The following is a 16,553-nucleotide window of genomic DNA, read 5'->3' as shown; positions in this document are numbered from 1 at the left end:
GTGAGAAATACTAAAAGATCTATAGTTAGGGAATCATTACAAGTTCTTTTCAAGAAACTACGTAAGAAATGTGGGGCGATGGTCAAGCTAAGCCTTGCTTGCTCTCCAAGAAGAGGCAGCTAATGAAAGCTACTTGATTGATCTCATGAGTGATGGTCAACTTCTATCCATTCATGCTCGACGTATCACTATTAAGCCCATAGATTTGATTCTTTTTCATAGGATTTGCAACAACAAGGATGCATTTAATCTTAATGTCAACAATGTGCTTTGAGAAGCTACCTTGTAAATGGATCTGTGCTTAGCTCATGTCTAGTTGTAGATTTTATGGGGCTTAGTTTTTAGTTATCCTTCCAATAGACCTTCAAATATTTAATTGTAGTGTCATTCAAAATAGAGCTAAATTTTGCATAGCTCTAGTTGTACTTGGTGTGATGTACTATCTATCATGTATTTTGTGATTTCCTAATACTATGTCCGATATGTGATATTCCATTTTATCCATGACTTGCATTGTGTGAATTTTTAACTTTTCAATTTTTCAAGTAGTTTCATTGAGGATAAATTTTATGTATAATCACACACGTTGATGAACAATTGTCCATGGGCCGATGCACAATACCTTTACTGTATTTTATGGTTTGGCAATACTATAGCTGATATATGATTTTCCATTTTGCCCATGATTTGCATTTTGTAAAATTTTAAGTTTCCAATGTTGTGCGTAGTTTGGTCAAGAATACATTTAATATGGAAGTACGCACACTCGGTGAATTATTTTTGTTCTCAGTGAAGTATAATACAATTAATGCATTTTACAATAAAAGATTTAATCGTCAATTTTATAAATCAAAATTTGGTGAAACTTCACCCATGTGTTGAGCATAATAAGAACTCATGAAAACTAAAAAAATTTGCCCCATCAGAAGCCTCAGGGACACCTAGCCATCAGAGGCTCGCGTGTGGAGCCATGATTTTCCAAATTCAAGGTGCCACATGTGAGCCTTCGGATAGGTGTCCCAAAGGCTTTTGATGGGGCCAAAATTTTTTGGGTGATTGATGTGTTGTAGAAGATTCCACAAGTAAAATTTCAAGTCAACCTGATCATTGATCATATTTTTTCTACAATATGGATACATTAATTCAAGTTTATGGATTTGTAAAAAGTTTAGCTATAAGTTGAAAGTTTCACCTCATTTTATATGTTTGACTTTTGTGTTTTAAGTTCTCACTCCTAGAAGACATGGCATACACCAAGCAAGCAACTCAAAGATTCCCCCCAAGAACTCCCGCGTAGAGGCAACCTCCCCCTACTCCACCACCACCACCACCACCATGCTATGCGTTGATGGAAGCTAGGCACAGTGGCCCTATGAGAGATTCACCATTATAAAAAAACCACACACCTCTCAATACCAAAAGCTATATTCCAAAACGTGGTGTGCGAGGCAACGAAGAACATACTGATTATAAATAGTAGGAGGCACTTTCCTAATAGTTCAAGTGTGGATCGACCTAATTGGTGGACTGCCCAAGCCCTCCTTACACTACAGGAAGTTGCTGAAGCCTTTCTCATTAACTTGTTCAAAGACTTGATCTATGCACTAGTGCATGCAAGGAAGGTCACCATCACTAATAGGGATCTATGGATAGTGAGATTCTTTCGGCGATGGAGGGACAATTTTGGCGAAGAGCAACAACAATAGGGGTCTACTGGTGAAACATATTCTATGGAATCTAGCTTCTAAAATGATTTTGTAAAAACCCGATTGTATCGGATCCTCTATAAATTGTTATGAGTATGAATATAAATTTTTTGGTACATCTTATTTTTGTTTAGTCACTTGTTATTTTATTTATTTATTTATTTAAGATATCTTTACATGCCTTTGAATAAATAAATATTATGCACAAATTTGATAAAGTGCTACGTATTAAATTTAAATAACAAATCATGTTGTGTATAAATATGACAAATAAGCATTACATTCAAATACAAATAATAATAAATGACACCTATCACAAACTACATTGCACACAAATCCAACAACATTGATCTTTATTAATACAAGAGAAGATTACAAACTACATTGCATTGCAAAAGGGATATCATTAGGTAGTAACTACATCTAATCTATCATCCTAGACTTCTTGGAGCTAGGCTCCCCATGGTTAGAGCTACTCTTTATCATACGCAACAACACATTTTGCCCCAGAAGTTCCTACCTAAAGACAATGGGGTCATGAACTCCAGCAACCATACCATGGGCCACCATGGAGAAAAGTGGGCCAGACCTAGTACTTGTGAACAAGTAGAGTAGCTTGGAATGTTGAAAAAATACTACTTTCTCCAAGCTAGAGTTGGTCGGGATGGTTCCCTCAGCTTCAAGAAGTTCTCAACGAAAGCAAGAGAACATGTCTTATGAAATACTATTATGTCATTGACAAGTTGGCTAATGTACTCTTTGAATGTAGAGTCATGTACCGTTCCTTGGCCACTAGATCATCCAACTTGCCTAGATAAAAACTTATCTATATAGATAATGTCTTGCATCACATAAGTTAAGTATTAGACTCACTATTCATGGAGTTGCGCTAAAAACCAAAAACATTACCTTCTCCACATCATCTATCTACTGCTGTTATGGAGCATCTAGGTCTGCTCTTGTAATCGGGCTGCCCTCATCTCTCTCATGGGAAGGTATCATGTAGTCGGGTCAAGGATCAAAAAGGCTTTCCTATAAGCGCTCAAAGTCTTGGTTAGAGATGTCATACTGTACATATGGTGAGGGATCCTATACATCAAAATCTACAAAATCATTTGTGCATCATGCACCATGATAATGTACTATAGTTCTTCTCTTATCTCCAAAATATCTAACACGTCTTGCATGAATAGGTATTCAACCCCCTCGATAGTGAAAACTTGGAGAGAAGCAAGGGGTGGCTCATTGCTCACCATCTAAGCATAGGCTAGGGAGGTGGGTGTACAATAGAAGCTATGTGCTACCTCCTCACTTAGATCGAGAGCGATTTTCTGAGGCTCCCTCTTAAAATACTATAGCTACACGGCTTTAGAGGGTGCATTGATATCTTCCTCACTATCCTCTTGCATATCAGTGCACAAAACATAAATGGCAAAGGCTACATCACGTTTGATGAGATCCATCGTGATGTAGTTTTCAGATGAGATGGGTATAGCTCTAGCAGAGATTTGTTGCCCCACATGCACTAAAGCTTAGTTTATTACCTTTGCATGGCTCAATCCCGCACATAGAGTATACAAAAAACCTATCGGTATCCACCTAAGAGCAGATTTTGGGATGAAGCAAGTGAGAGGGTTCACCTCATCACAAAATGATGTCAATATCCTAAAATAGGATAAATTGGGACTCTAACTTCCTAGATTCTAGGTCACTCTTACCTCACTGTCAATTCTATTGAGAAAAGTTCCCGGCCAACCGGGACCACCCTTCCGTAGGACGGACCCATGGTCACATCCGCCGCACTTTCCTCAAGTTTTTTTAGTTGTCTAATTACCTACCACATTTAGTTTGACAAGCAAAAATAGCTTCCTTAATTAGCCACTTAGTCACCGGTTCCTTCACGTAACTTAAGCACTGACATAGAAAAACAATGTCAAGCAAGTTTCATTTCAACAATTGATCTTATTTATCAGTCTTTGAATATATCATATAATCCAACCCGAACGCTATTCCATAATCCCCCGAAGGCTAATCCATAATCCAGCCCGAAGGCTAATCCATAATCCGCCCAAAGGCAATTCCAGAAATCCTCAGGGATCGCTATTCCAAGTTTCAGCCTGTAGACTAGTATGCTGGCCTCGAGATCCAATCTCGAGTCACGTCGGCCTCTTGTGCAGGACCCGGAGGCAAGGGATTTATGGCCAGAGCCCCCCCTAGCACCCAAGCGTCCTCTTGCTCCAAGTAGCACCCATAGAGAGACCTCTCGCGGTGGATTTGGTCCACGTACCGGCACGGCTAACAACCCCCTTGGATAGGGTCATGCAGACAGTCGAGGGTAACTAATGTTGCTCCAGGCTTTCAACCTGAAGCATTATTTATTTTCCAGAATTAGTTCCTTGAGAAAAGAAATACAAATAGTGCTCCTCACTGTACAAACACAATCAATCCAGTGGTCGTTTGTTTGGCCAACTGCTAAGGTGTGAATCCTTCTCTCCGAATGCATCCAACATTTGATCCGGGATCCATTGCGGCTTGGCAAGATCCCAAGGGTTTCGTAAGCTAACTTGCTTGTTTACCCTTTTATCCTTGGGTTAGGGTTTATACCCAGTTAACCCAAATTGTTTCCACCTTACGTTTCCTTAAATTAAAGACAATAAATCCTGGGCAACCTTGTCGCTCTAACTTGATTGGTCAATTGCTTTTGCTGGGCAATTCATAGTTACCCTAACTCGGCAAATCAGCCTCACAAAAGGGTGATGTAGCAGGATGTCTACTCATCCTCTAGAAAATTAGGCTTGTACTAGAACCTCCCAACCCCTGTCCTAAGGAGTGGCAATACTATTTTGCAGTTTCGACACAAACCATGCAACACTGCAACTTGTTGCACGAGACAAGTGTCGCACCTAGCTTGTGGGATTATTTCTCCCATCACACGGTATTCCTTGGTCAAGAATACTTTTGGTCAAGATGTAGGGTTTGGGAGTCCTCTTGACTCAACCCAACCCTAACCCTACTACGCCGACAACGTTTGGCCCTAAGGTTTCTAAATCCATGCGGAGGTCTAGTATTTGGCTAATTGATCCCTAGGGTAAAACCCTAGATCATTCTTACATGGGTGTTTAACTAACCCAAACATTCGGTGAATGTGGGTAGGACCCTTGAGGTCAAAAATATGAAGTTGGTTTTTCGAGTGCAATGCTAGGTAGAAGTTTAATGCGGATTAGCTCTACTTAGCACATTGAGGTGAACATCATTTGAGTTACACCATTACAAGTGATTTACCTAATTGATCTAATTTGTCTTGTGACAAGAGGTGATTTTTCCTTAGAAGAGATGCAAATACTTTTCCTAAGAGATGTAAATAAATTCAAGATACAACATTCCATGCAAATATGCGATTCATAGCCTTTTTCCTTCTATGCAACTATAAAATTTACAATGACCATTTCTTTTCCTTGCCTAAATCATAATGATTGACTATTCAGAGCTAACTTGTATAGGAACCTACATTGACGCAACCAAATCAAAGATTTAATATTTTCGATGAAGATGCATTCATAATTTGACAAGAGATCTCCATGCATGAATGTCCTTTAGCACTTAACCTGACTTAAAAACACAAGCATCCTCGCATGCAACTGGCAAAGTTCATAGTTTCCTTTCCATGCATTGTGATTCTTTGGACGACATTCAATGGGCATCTAAGATTATCCTCTATACGAATCACATCCATGAATTTAAATCATAAGTGCAACATGCAACATAAGCTCTATCCTTCTTAGCACGATATCATCTTCTAAGTTATGCATTATACGTTCAAGAAGATTGCAACTACCCTTGTCGATGGGAGTGCGAGAAATTTCAATTAATCAGCATGCACTAAACTTCGTAAACGAATGAATAAATGCATTTGAATTTTCCTAAAAACCATCATGCTTAACGCATCCCTTTCATGCGAGAATACAATTGGAACCTAGGCATGAGGACTCGTAGCATTGTCCATGCGTGAACTCGGGTTGGAAGCTCCCGCGTGTGCATCCGCGTCTTTTGTTTAGGGGCCATTTGACACAGTAATTTCATTCCAGCAACTCTCCTTTGGGTTACTTCGCGTATCGAATTTTCTTCTATCTGATATCTCCTCCTTCCATGCAGGACACAAGCCTTAGGGACTTGGTTTTAAAATTCTTGGGGATGACACGGGAGAATAGGGCTTATGGAGGCCTAAATTAGAAGCTTCCAAAGAAGCTTCTAATGCTTCAGTGATAGGAAACAACCGTAGAGAGAGAAGATGAGGATGGAGGTGATGAGGAGGGGGTGCTGACGACGATGAGGAGGATTTTGATGATGATGGTGGCCGTGGAGTGGCGCAGCAGCGACAGCAGGCGGCATTGATGGCGATGGCGGCCAGCACGGCACGAGCAGCTCATGATCCTCCCTCCTTCCCCCAAGCTTCAAGGGGTGGGTCTTATAGGCTTTGAAAGGGGGGGTAGCCACACATGTGGAGGGTGGCATGATCCCCTCCCCAATCTCCTCTCTCCTCCACTTAGCTCCACTCCCTCTCACACTCCTCTCCCTCGCCATGCATCGGCTGAGGGGGAGGGGATTATAATAAAAAAATTTGCACAATTTTATCTATTAACCCATTTTTCCCATGAAGAGTGTTCCCACATGGACTTGCGGGTTTTTATCCACGGACTCTTGTGCCCAATGTGGGCTGGAATTTGATGATGCACGTGGAGGGAGCTCTTAGCCACCAACATTATTCCGTTGTGGGAGATTACTTTGCACTGCTTTTACTCACGATGTGCGGGGTCTAGGACTATTACTATTTCGTGGCGAAAATATTACATTCTCTCCCCCTTAGAGGAATCAAGATGTCCTCATCTCGAGAAGAACTGGGGGTATTGTTGGTTGAGAGTACTTTCTTCCATCCAAGTGGCATCCTCTTCGGGGTAATGTTTCCACTAGATGAGGTATTCTCTCAAGGTTCTAGATCTCAAATGCCTCTCCCTAACATCTAAGATCTTGTCAGGCCATAGCTCAAGGACTCCTTGGCTAGGCATTACAACTTGTTGATCATCAAGCACCTGACTAGGGTTAGGTACATACTTCTTCAGTAGGCTGATATGGAATACATTATGAACTTTTAGGTTCTCAGGGAGTTGTAATCTGTAAGCATTAGGCCCTAGGCACTTGAGAATCTTGTAGGGTCCACAATACCTTGGACTTAGCTTTTTGCACTCGCCCAAGGATAGGGAACTCTTCTTTGGGCATACGCGAATGAAGACCATATCTCCTTCAACAAAGGATCTATCTTGTCATTTCAAGTCCATGTAAGCCTTCTGTCTGTCCTTGGCGGCTTGGATGTCCTGTCTTATTGACTTGATTTGGTCATCCATGTCTTCCAACATCTGCTTTGAGGCTTCAACCCTCAAGGTTGGATCTGAGAAGTTTAAAGGACTACGATAGTCGTGTCCATACAATGCTTGAAAAGGGGTCATCTGAATGCTTTGTTGGTAAGAAGCGTTGTAGGCAAACTCAAACATTGGCAAATATTGAATCCACTTTTTGGGTTCGCGACAACAGTGTGCCCTTAGCATATCCTCAATGACTTGGTTGAATCGTTCCGTTTGACCATTAGTTTGGGGATGGTAAGCTGTACTGAAACAGAGTTGAGTCCCAATGGCCTCGAAGATAGCCCTCCAGAAGTGTGATGTGAAGAGAGAGTCACGATCACTAATGATTCTTCTGGGAAACCCATGCAGTTTGAATATCTCCTTGATGAATAACCTTGCAATGTATGAGGCTTTATAGTTTGTCTTAATAGGGATAAGATGTGCAACCTTGGTAAGCATATCAACCACGACCATAATGGAGTTGTAACCTCCCTGAACTTGGGGCAGGCTAACAACAAAGTCTATATTAATGAACTCCCATTTCATTTGGGGAATGTCAAGTGGTTGCAATTTCCCTGGCATTTTGACATGTTCGGCCTTAATGCGTTGACAAGACAAACATTCAGTGACATATTTGAGAACATCACCTTTGACTCCCAATAATAGCTCTTTCTAATTGCATTGAGGGTCTTGGCATAGCCAAGGTGTCCTGAAAAAGGGGAGTCATGGGCTTCCCAAAGTATTTTTTGTTTGAGTGACTGGCTTGCCGGTATACATAATCTCGTTCTATAGTAGACAAGTCCACTATTGATGGAGAATTCTAGATACTTTGCCTGTAGCTTCAGGTCTTGATCCTTGATGGGGATCTGATCTCCCTTAGCAATTTCTGATAGGTTGGATCATGGTATGCATCTTCTCTAGCTAGCTCAAGAATTGGGTTGTTTGGTATGGATACCTTTGTGGCTAGAGATCTGGCTATTGATGGATCTTGAAAAATCAGAGAATTTAGAAATGCCTTGCGCTACTGAGTGCATCGGCAACTACATTCTCCTTTCCCGGCCGGTATTTGATTTCAAAATCATATTCCTCCAACACTTCTATCCATGGATGTTGCCTCATATTGAGCTCATTCTGGCCATTTAAGACTTTTATGATTCATCACTAGGGTAAAGTTGTTACCCAGCAAATAATGTCTCCAAATAGAGCCATTGGAACATCCTTGCCTCTGATTGTCCTCAATCTCTCCTCCATTGCAACTCAAACCCTTGCCTGCATAGCCATAGCCAATTATGGGATCTACCTCCCTATTCTCATTCACAGCTCTTAAAAGGCATATCCATAGCCATTTAGGGGATCTACCTCCCTTTTCTCATTCATAGCTTTCAATAGGCACATTCTATGCTTTCAATGTACTACATAGTCGAAATTTATCCTTTAAAGTTCTATGGCATGCATTAAAGTTAAATGCATGAAACACATGCATGGATTTAATGGACAAAAGAAACCTAGCACCCATGTTACAACAGAAACTTGTAGGCCTTAGTCGTATGAAATGCAAGGAGGCATCATGTGGACAAGAAAAACCTAGCACCCATCACGTCTCATACATTTGGTATTTTTGGGGATGATTTAGTAGGAGTGTTCAAGTGATTCAAAACTTACTCATATTTTAGAAAAAAACTTATATTCTTGAGTGCTGAGTGCATATGTTGTCGATGAAACCTTCTTTGGTAGCCTTGTGGGGAATAATAATTTTGTGCTGCGATCAAATTAGTGTTGTGTTGGCGTGGTTGAACATAGAGAGGGTTTTGTCTTTGAAAAAACTCTTTTGCGGTTCAAAAATTGGATTTATAACGATGTTGGTTTACATGTGTGGCTGTTGTAATGTATAGTTAATTTCACATGTGTGACTGAAGAATCTTTTGCCTGGGAAGTTGTGCCACGTGTCACTTACTTTTTTGGCATGATAGAACTTTTAAAGCTCCGCTTTTTAAGTTTTTTCCTTTTTCTTTTTCATTTAAAGAGGACGTCCTCCGAATTAGTGCAACGTACTCTTTTATCAAACGTGCGGTGACTATTGGTATATATATATGAACACTTAGGTCCGAATCTTGGTTACTATTTCTCTCACGTATCTTGTCTTGTCTTGTCTTTGGCCAGCTTTTTATCTCGTAAGCATCACAAGCCAAACCAAGCATATGCTTACAAGAAACCATTTATTCTTAGGAGCAAGGCCTGCAAATATCAGGTATCACACTTTTCTTAATATTTTTCTCTGCAATCTTGAATTTTTGAGGCATTGAAGATGTTACTTGGTTTAAAAGGACAAATATACATTAAGGACTTAGAAATTCTGTATTGGTTTTACTTTGTTTTTCTAGCAATACTGGTCTAGTAACATGTAAAAAGATGGGGTTTTGATGATCTTGAGGCATTGTTTTGTTCAAATTTTTCGAATGTATAAAACACGATTTCGTCAAGTTTTTTTATAAGTTACGTGTGCAACACGATTTTGTGAACCATGAGGCAGTCTGAATTATTGTTTTCACGTTTCACGAGTCGAAAATATTAAACAAAGTTTGATCGATGAGACTTGAAATTTCATGCTTTCTCTACTACATCATATTGGTTTAGTAAACATGTAAAACGATGGGGTTTTGATGTTCTCGAGGCATTGTTTTGTTCAAATTATCCGGATGTATAAAACGCAAACTCATCAAGTTTTTTAATAAGTGACGTGTGAAACATGATTTTGTGAACTGTGAGGCGGTCTGAATCATTGTTTTCGCATTTCATGAGTCAAAAATGTTAAACAAAGTTTGACCGATGAGACTTGGAATTGCATGCTTTCTCTATTGCATAAAGTTTTAATTCATTTCTTTCATCTTGTATTTCCTTAATTTTCTTAGCAATCATTCTTTAGTCTACTACATATGAGAAAATGTGGATTTGTATATTATGACCCTTATTTTTGTTTTCTAGATTTTCTTTTTTGAGTAATTAGGATGACTACAAGGAAGTTTTCATTAGAGAGAATGGAGGAGGAGGATCTCGAGGTCCCCTGTGATGAAAGGCTGTTTGATTTTCTTCATGCAACTGGAAATTCATCTAGATTTATTTATATAAGAGATATGCTCAATGTTCCCTTTGATTTGCAAGAGCTTTTGAAGAATCTTGAATATAAATTGAAGGATTATAGGGTGTTTTATGATAGACATGTGGAAGGCCTAGAGATTGAGAGATTTGTCCATTATAGCGATGTAATGGAAGCTTCTAATGCTGCTAGAACAACTTTGCAAATAAGCTTTAGCCTTATTGATGAAGAATTCAAGAGGTGGAAAGTGGATTGCCCTTTCCATCAGAATCAGCAACAATGTCTTCGTGTACAAAAGGATATTGGATTTCTTGTATATCTTCAATATATGGATAGTTGTTCTTTAGATACAATACAAGAGAAGAAGATGGAGGATATTGCATGCAAAGACAAAGAAGTTGAAGAGAAGGGTGAAATGTTTCAGGAGGATATTGAGAACCAGTTAGTGCAGGGATTTGATATTGCTTTGTTTAAAAGTGAGAACATTACAAAAGTGGAAGAAAATGAGATAGAGTTGAGTGCAGGGATTGAAACAGGTCCTCTTGAATGTGTCCCACCATTTCCTAGTTATCTCATCAACAAAAAGAGATATGTATTGCTAAATGATATTCAACACCTTTTTAATCTTAGAGAAGATTACTGCTTGGCAATCCTTGCTGCATGGGGTCAAAATGATAAGAATTTTATAGGTTATGAAGAGGAATTGCTAGCAACTCTTGATGTTGAGGGAGAGAATTTTCAAGACAGTTCTATAGCCTTGCATTCTTGTATTAATCAGATCGTGGAATATGAAAAGGGGGGGATACCTTTTAAGGAAGAGTACTTACAAATTCAACAGGGACTTGGTATCAATAGAGTCAAACTAAAAGATGTTAAGGGTTTCTTGAAACCCATCTTTTTCAATCTCTTTGTCTAGTTTGTAACCATTCAGAATATCTTTGCTTTGCACAAGAGTTTAAATATCCCTTTTTTCTTCTTTGGGTAATAGTGGATATAGTCCTTGCCAAAGATGATGTATTACATGATGTGATTGGGTCTTTGAGCTTGAATTTGTGCCAAATTTGTTTGTAGAACCATTGAAAGACCTCTAATAAACTGTTTGGTTTGTATCTTCCACCTCCATGTCTTGTGTGTCTAAAGTATTTTGTTCTTGCTTGATAATGTGATTTTTCCATACCTTGGGTTGACCAAATAGATAGAGATCAATATTTCTTGATAAAATATGAAGCATGGTTGTATAAAATATGCTGCATAGTTAACAAATAAAGAAATTCAATTAGAAAACACTATATGAGTCAGACAATAAAGAGACATACATATGCAAACTTCTTACCATATAGTGAATGAAGTGTTGATTACCCCAAGCTTCTATCATTGCCTTTTAAAAAAGGTTCATTTGGTTTTTGAAGTCTTTAAGATCATTATCATTCCACTTTGTTTTATCACAATAAAAGAATACTTTGTCTAGTGTTTCCCAAACATTGGCTTTTCTATTCTGAGCTTGTCCATTATCAGCATGATCTTTAACTACATTGTGTAAGCACTTCCATGGATTGTATTTAATAGTTGAGCCACCATTCCTAGAGTTTATCTTACCAAGTCTCCCATGAAAGTCTAGGAACCTTCTAGCATTCACTCCACCACAATAGATGGCTTTTTGGGGACACAATTGCCATAGACTTTTGAAGATCTGGTTCAATAACAACATTACCACCATGAAAACCAATTGCAAATAAGACTTTTTCAATCTTTGCTATAGCATCTCTTCTAGCTGACAATGGCTTCAGCTTCCATGCAAATCCTATATAAAGATGAACAAGCTTTTCAATTATCCTACAAAGTGCATGAAGTGTACAAATACGGGCATTCACGAAAGGAATATCTAGGACTAGCTTAAACTGTGGATCCTTATTGTGCCTAGAGGGAGTTCTATTCCAATTGCTTGAGTTCAACTCTATGGCTGGGGACATGCAATATAGACAACGAGATCTAGAGTTGGCTCCCTTTTATACATTGTACATACATTTAAGTGTCTTTAAGTCACCAACTATGTGCCACTCAATCTCATAGTTCCCAAATCCTTCAACAAATAGCTCTTCTCCTGCTTGTTGTCTCTTAATAACATTAGGTATTGGTGTTCGATAAAAAACCCAATACAATATATCAAAATCCTCTATATCTACTTCGAATGCTCCTAGCCACCAAGTGTTGTGTTCCGATTGAACACTGAATAACATTGAGTGATTGTAATGATCTGACGAAAGTGCTCTATTCATCAAGGTAATAGAGACCCTCTCTAGTTTTGTACATTTTAGAATCTCACTTTCATTAAGTTTAACCACAAATCTAGCCATTGCTTGTGCCTCTTCTAGTGACAAGTCATAGAATCTAATCATTAAGCATTGTAGGGTAGGAAAGTCAAGGAAATTATTGTTAAATTCATTGAATAAAACTTCCTTTTTCTTGCCCTTGAAGCTAGCCTTGATATGGAAAGGCTCACTCAGAATCTCAATTACCTTGTTATTCACTCTCTATCTAATAGTTCTAATCACAGATGGCCTTGGAAGTATGCAATTACGTACTTGTCCTTGCTTCATATTTGACTGTAAAAGCTGGAAAAGTTGTATATGAGCATCTCGATTGATACCAATATTATCTAGTGTCTTCTGCACTAACTTAGTATCCAAAGAGAGATATTTTATAAATGACTCCAAGCATTGTTTCTTTGCCTTTTTAAATTTCTTATTCTCCAAAATATCTTTCGAAACTATTGAAGGAAGAATATGATAATAAAACTAAGATACTTTGAAAGAATCTCTTTCACTTGCATTCGATTGAAGAAGAGACCTAAACAAAATCAACATCACAAATCAATATAATTAATTATAAACAAAGTCATATTTCATATTTTTAAGGTGGAACAAATATGTACCTTGCTGCTTGGATTCTTTTACTACCATCACCTCCTCCTAGTTTGAGACTCAATATTTCTAAGAGCCTTTTGTCGATTTCGAAGTCCTAAAATAGTTTGCTTTCATTGATAAGATTTGATGCGTTTCACCAACAAATGAATCCTCTATTGATAGCCTTCTAGCATCTGCAGTAACTCGTTGTTATGTTTTGATAAAAGATAGTTCTCCAATTTGAGGACATCCTTTTCTACAACCAAGTTAAGTGTATAACCTAGAAACCCATAATAACCATCACCAATGAACCTCAACATTGAAGATCTATTATAGAAAGGCGGAGTGCTATTTTTTCTAGGATAATTGGGATATAGCCTACCATCTAACCAAAGATCAATATTCTTCTTTCCTACCAACCTGAGTATATGTTTCGTAGACTCTGTAACAATAATGGGTTTTTCTCTTCCTTATTGGTTCATACTCACTATCCAACTCAATATGAAGATGATAGAGAGGCCTTTTACTAGAGCTACAAAGATCATTGGATGACTGATCCATAGCTAAGGATGTGATTAGAAGATTGGATTGAAAAACTATGTGAATTAGAAACAAGAAGAAAAACGAAGAAGAAACTAGTAAGGATGGGAAAGAAAGAAGAGAGTGAGAATGAAGGGAAGTAATCAAATGTCGAACAAAATTCAAATTGAATATTAGTTTTCACTTTAATGAGGATAAGTAAGATCTTGATTATGACAATCTTTGTCACCTTTATGGCGGCCTAGATTTCTAGGTTTGATGTGACCAGGAGAATATCACGACAATGACTTATTAACAAATTTTTATATATTTACTTACCAAAATATAAAAGTTTTTAAAAATTAAAAAATAATTTATTTTCTAAAATATTTTCTCTCTCTAGGATCACTTACAGGGCATTTTTGAGACCTCAAAACTCCCCTAATGAACCAAAAGAAAGCAGAATAGGTTTATCTTGGTATGTATGGATTATGTTACAAAGTGGTGTGAAGCTAAAGCTGTGAAGCAAGATGATGGAAACAACGTGGCATTGTTCCTATAGAAGAATATCATCACCTGTTTTGCAATCCGCTAGAGCTAGTAAGTGACAGAGGTACACACTTTCTCAATAAGATTATGGAAGAATTGACAGAGCTATACAAGATCCACCATTGTAAGTCTACACCCTATTACCCCAGAGCCAACAGCCAAGTTGAAGTTACCAATCGCATCCTTTGCTTGATTTTGACAAGAACGAATTGCTGCACATTATCGTGGTTGGGATGCTGGACTTATAGAGGCCCTGTGGGCATACAAAACCTCCCATAAGGTTGCTACATGATAGATCCCTTTCGAGCTAGTGTATGGTATAGAAGTTATCTTCCCTGTTAAATTGGAGTTACTTTCTTTACATGTGGCTATCAAAGAGTGCATGGGAGATGATGAGTCCCTAAAATGCCATCTCATGCACTTGGAATGTCTAGACGAGACTTATAGTGTCAGAGAGAGAACTAGGGAGAGAGAAAGAGGAGAGAGAAAGACTGCAGAGGAGAGAGAAAGACTGCAGGGAGAGAAAGAAATAGAGTGACGAGGAGAGAGAAATACTAGAATTGGAGAGAGAAAGACAGGAAAGATGAAGAAGCCATGGAAGCTTAGAGCAAGAAGGGAGAGAAAGATTGTAAAATGTATTGATTTGCCAAAAGATGTGAAAAATTACTTCTCTCCTTATATACCAGTGTCTATGTGACATGGCATATTATTAACATTCTAACTATTCCCAGCTTCTTACAATCCATCCCTTCCCAAAAGTTTTTGTCCTAAAAAACAAACCTAGAAAGAACTAAAGAAGAGATGGATAGAACAGAGTACTACTCTGTTTTACAGCTTTACAAATGGGAAATGAATGAAGAATTATCATTACAAGGGCTGAATTTGAAGAACGGAAAGAGGACCCCATTATATACATGATTTGAAGAACTTCAAAAGCAATTGGAGCCATAGAATCTTCAACAAATAGTTCCAGAAGAAAGTAGACAGCTTGCTGAAATAACAGTCCTTGCTGGATCAAATCTGCCATAACTTTTGATAGAAGTGTCCAAATGAGATGTACCACATATCAAAACAAATCTCTTGAAGAGTACTTTAAGCTCATGTAGATAGCTCAATTCTGAAAATGAAGTATGACAAAAACTGTTCTAAAACAGCGTGCTGTCCTGAACCAGTGTGCATCAATACTAGCTCCATAAGCAACAGGCTTCAGCCACCAATGTATCCCTCAAGTATGGATACTCATCCAATATTGAATCAGGTCTCCAAGAAGCCTCTTCAGAGGGTAAACCTCTCCATTTAATCAAATATTCCACAATAGAACGTGATCGAAGCTTCTTTTCACGCTGACCTATAACAGCCTCTGGGATATACTGAACAAGACCATCTTCATAAATAGGTGGCAGCTCATCAACTAAATCCACTGGATCACCATAATAGGGCTTGATCTGACTAACATGAAAGACGTTATGAATCTTTGTAGAAGAGGGAAGCTCTAGTCTGTATGCCAAATCTCCAATCCGCTTAAGGATCCTGTAAGGGCCATAGAATCTGTGGGCAAGCTTATTACTGGATCCATCTTTCAATGTAGAGTACTTGGATTTGGGCACCTTCAACAAAACCAGCTCTCCTTCCTGGAACTCTAAAGGCCTCCTCTTCTCATCAGCATACATCTTCATCTGATCTTGAGCCTTCCTTAGATTCACCTTGCATTGCTGAAGAAGGGTCTGCATTCTTTCCAACTCTTCCTTCCCATGAGGGTTGATCTTTTCATTAAAAATGATTGTGGGCAAGGGAACCTTGTAACCATACAAAGCCTCAAAGGGTGAAACTCCTATGCTCGCATGAGTGGAATTATTATAAGCAAACTCAGCCAGGTGTAACCAAGAATCCCATGAGGTTTGGACATCATAGCAAAAATGGCGAAGATAAGTCTCCAACCATTTATTAACTCGCTCTGTCTGTCCATCAGTTTGGGGATGATAAGCCATAGATGGAGCCAACTTAGTACCCATAGATGTAAATACCGCTTGCCAAAAGTTACTCATAAACTTTGAGTCCCTATCATGGACAATCACCTGCAGTAATCCATGTAATCTGAAAATATGCTCCATAAACTGGTTGGCCACTTGAGAAGCAGTAAACTGAATTTTTGTTGGGATAAAATGAGCTGCTTTGGTGAGTATGTCAACCACCACATAAATACTATTCCACCCCTTCTTGGTAGTAGGTAAGCCAGTGATAAAGTCCATAGTAATATGAGTCCATTTACCCGTAGGAATAGGCAATGGCTGCAACAAACCTCCTGGCTTATGGGTGCTATCCTTATTTTGCTGACAAGGCATACACTTCATAATGAAGTCCTTGACATCTTTCCACAGTCATTTCC

Source organism: Lygodium microphyllum, chromosome 14 (genome assembly GCF_053477565.2).
Source record: "Lygodium microphyllum isolate KBCC chromosome 14, Lygodium_microphyllum_v1.1.10, whole genome shotgun sequence".
Taxonomy (NCBI): Eukaryota; Viridiplantae; Streptophyta; class Polypodiopsida; order Schizaeales; family Lygodiaceae; genus Lygodium; species Lygodium microphyllum.
Note: the sequence above shows the minus strand (reverse complement) of the source record.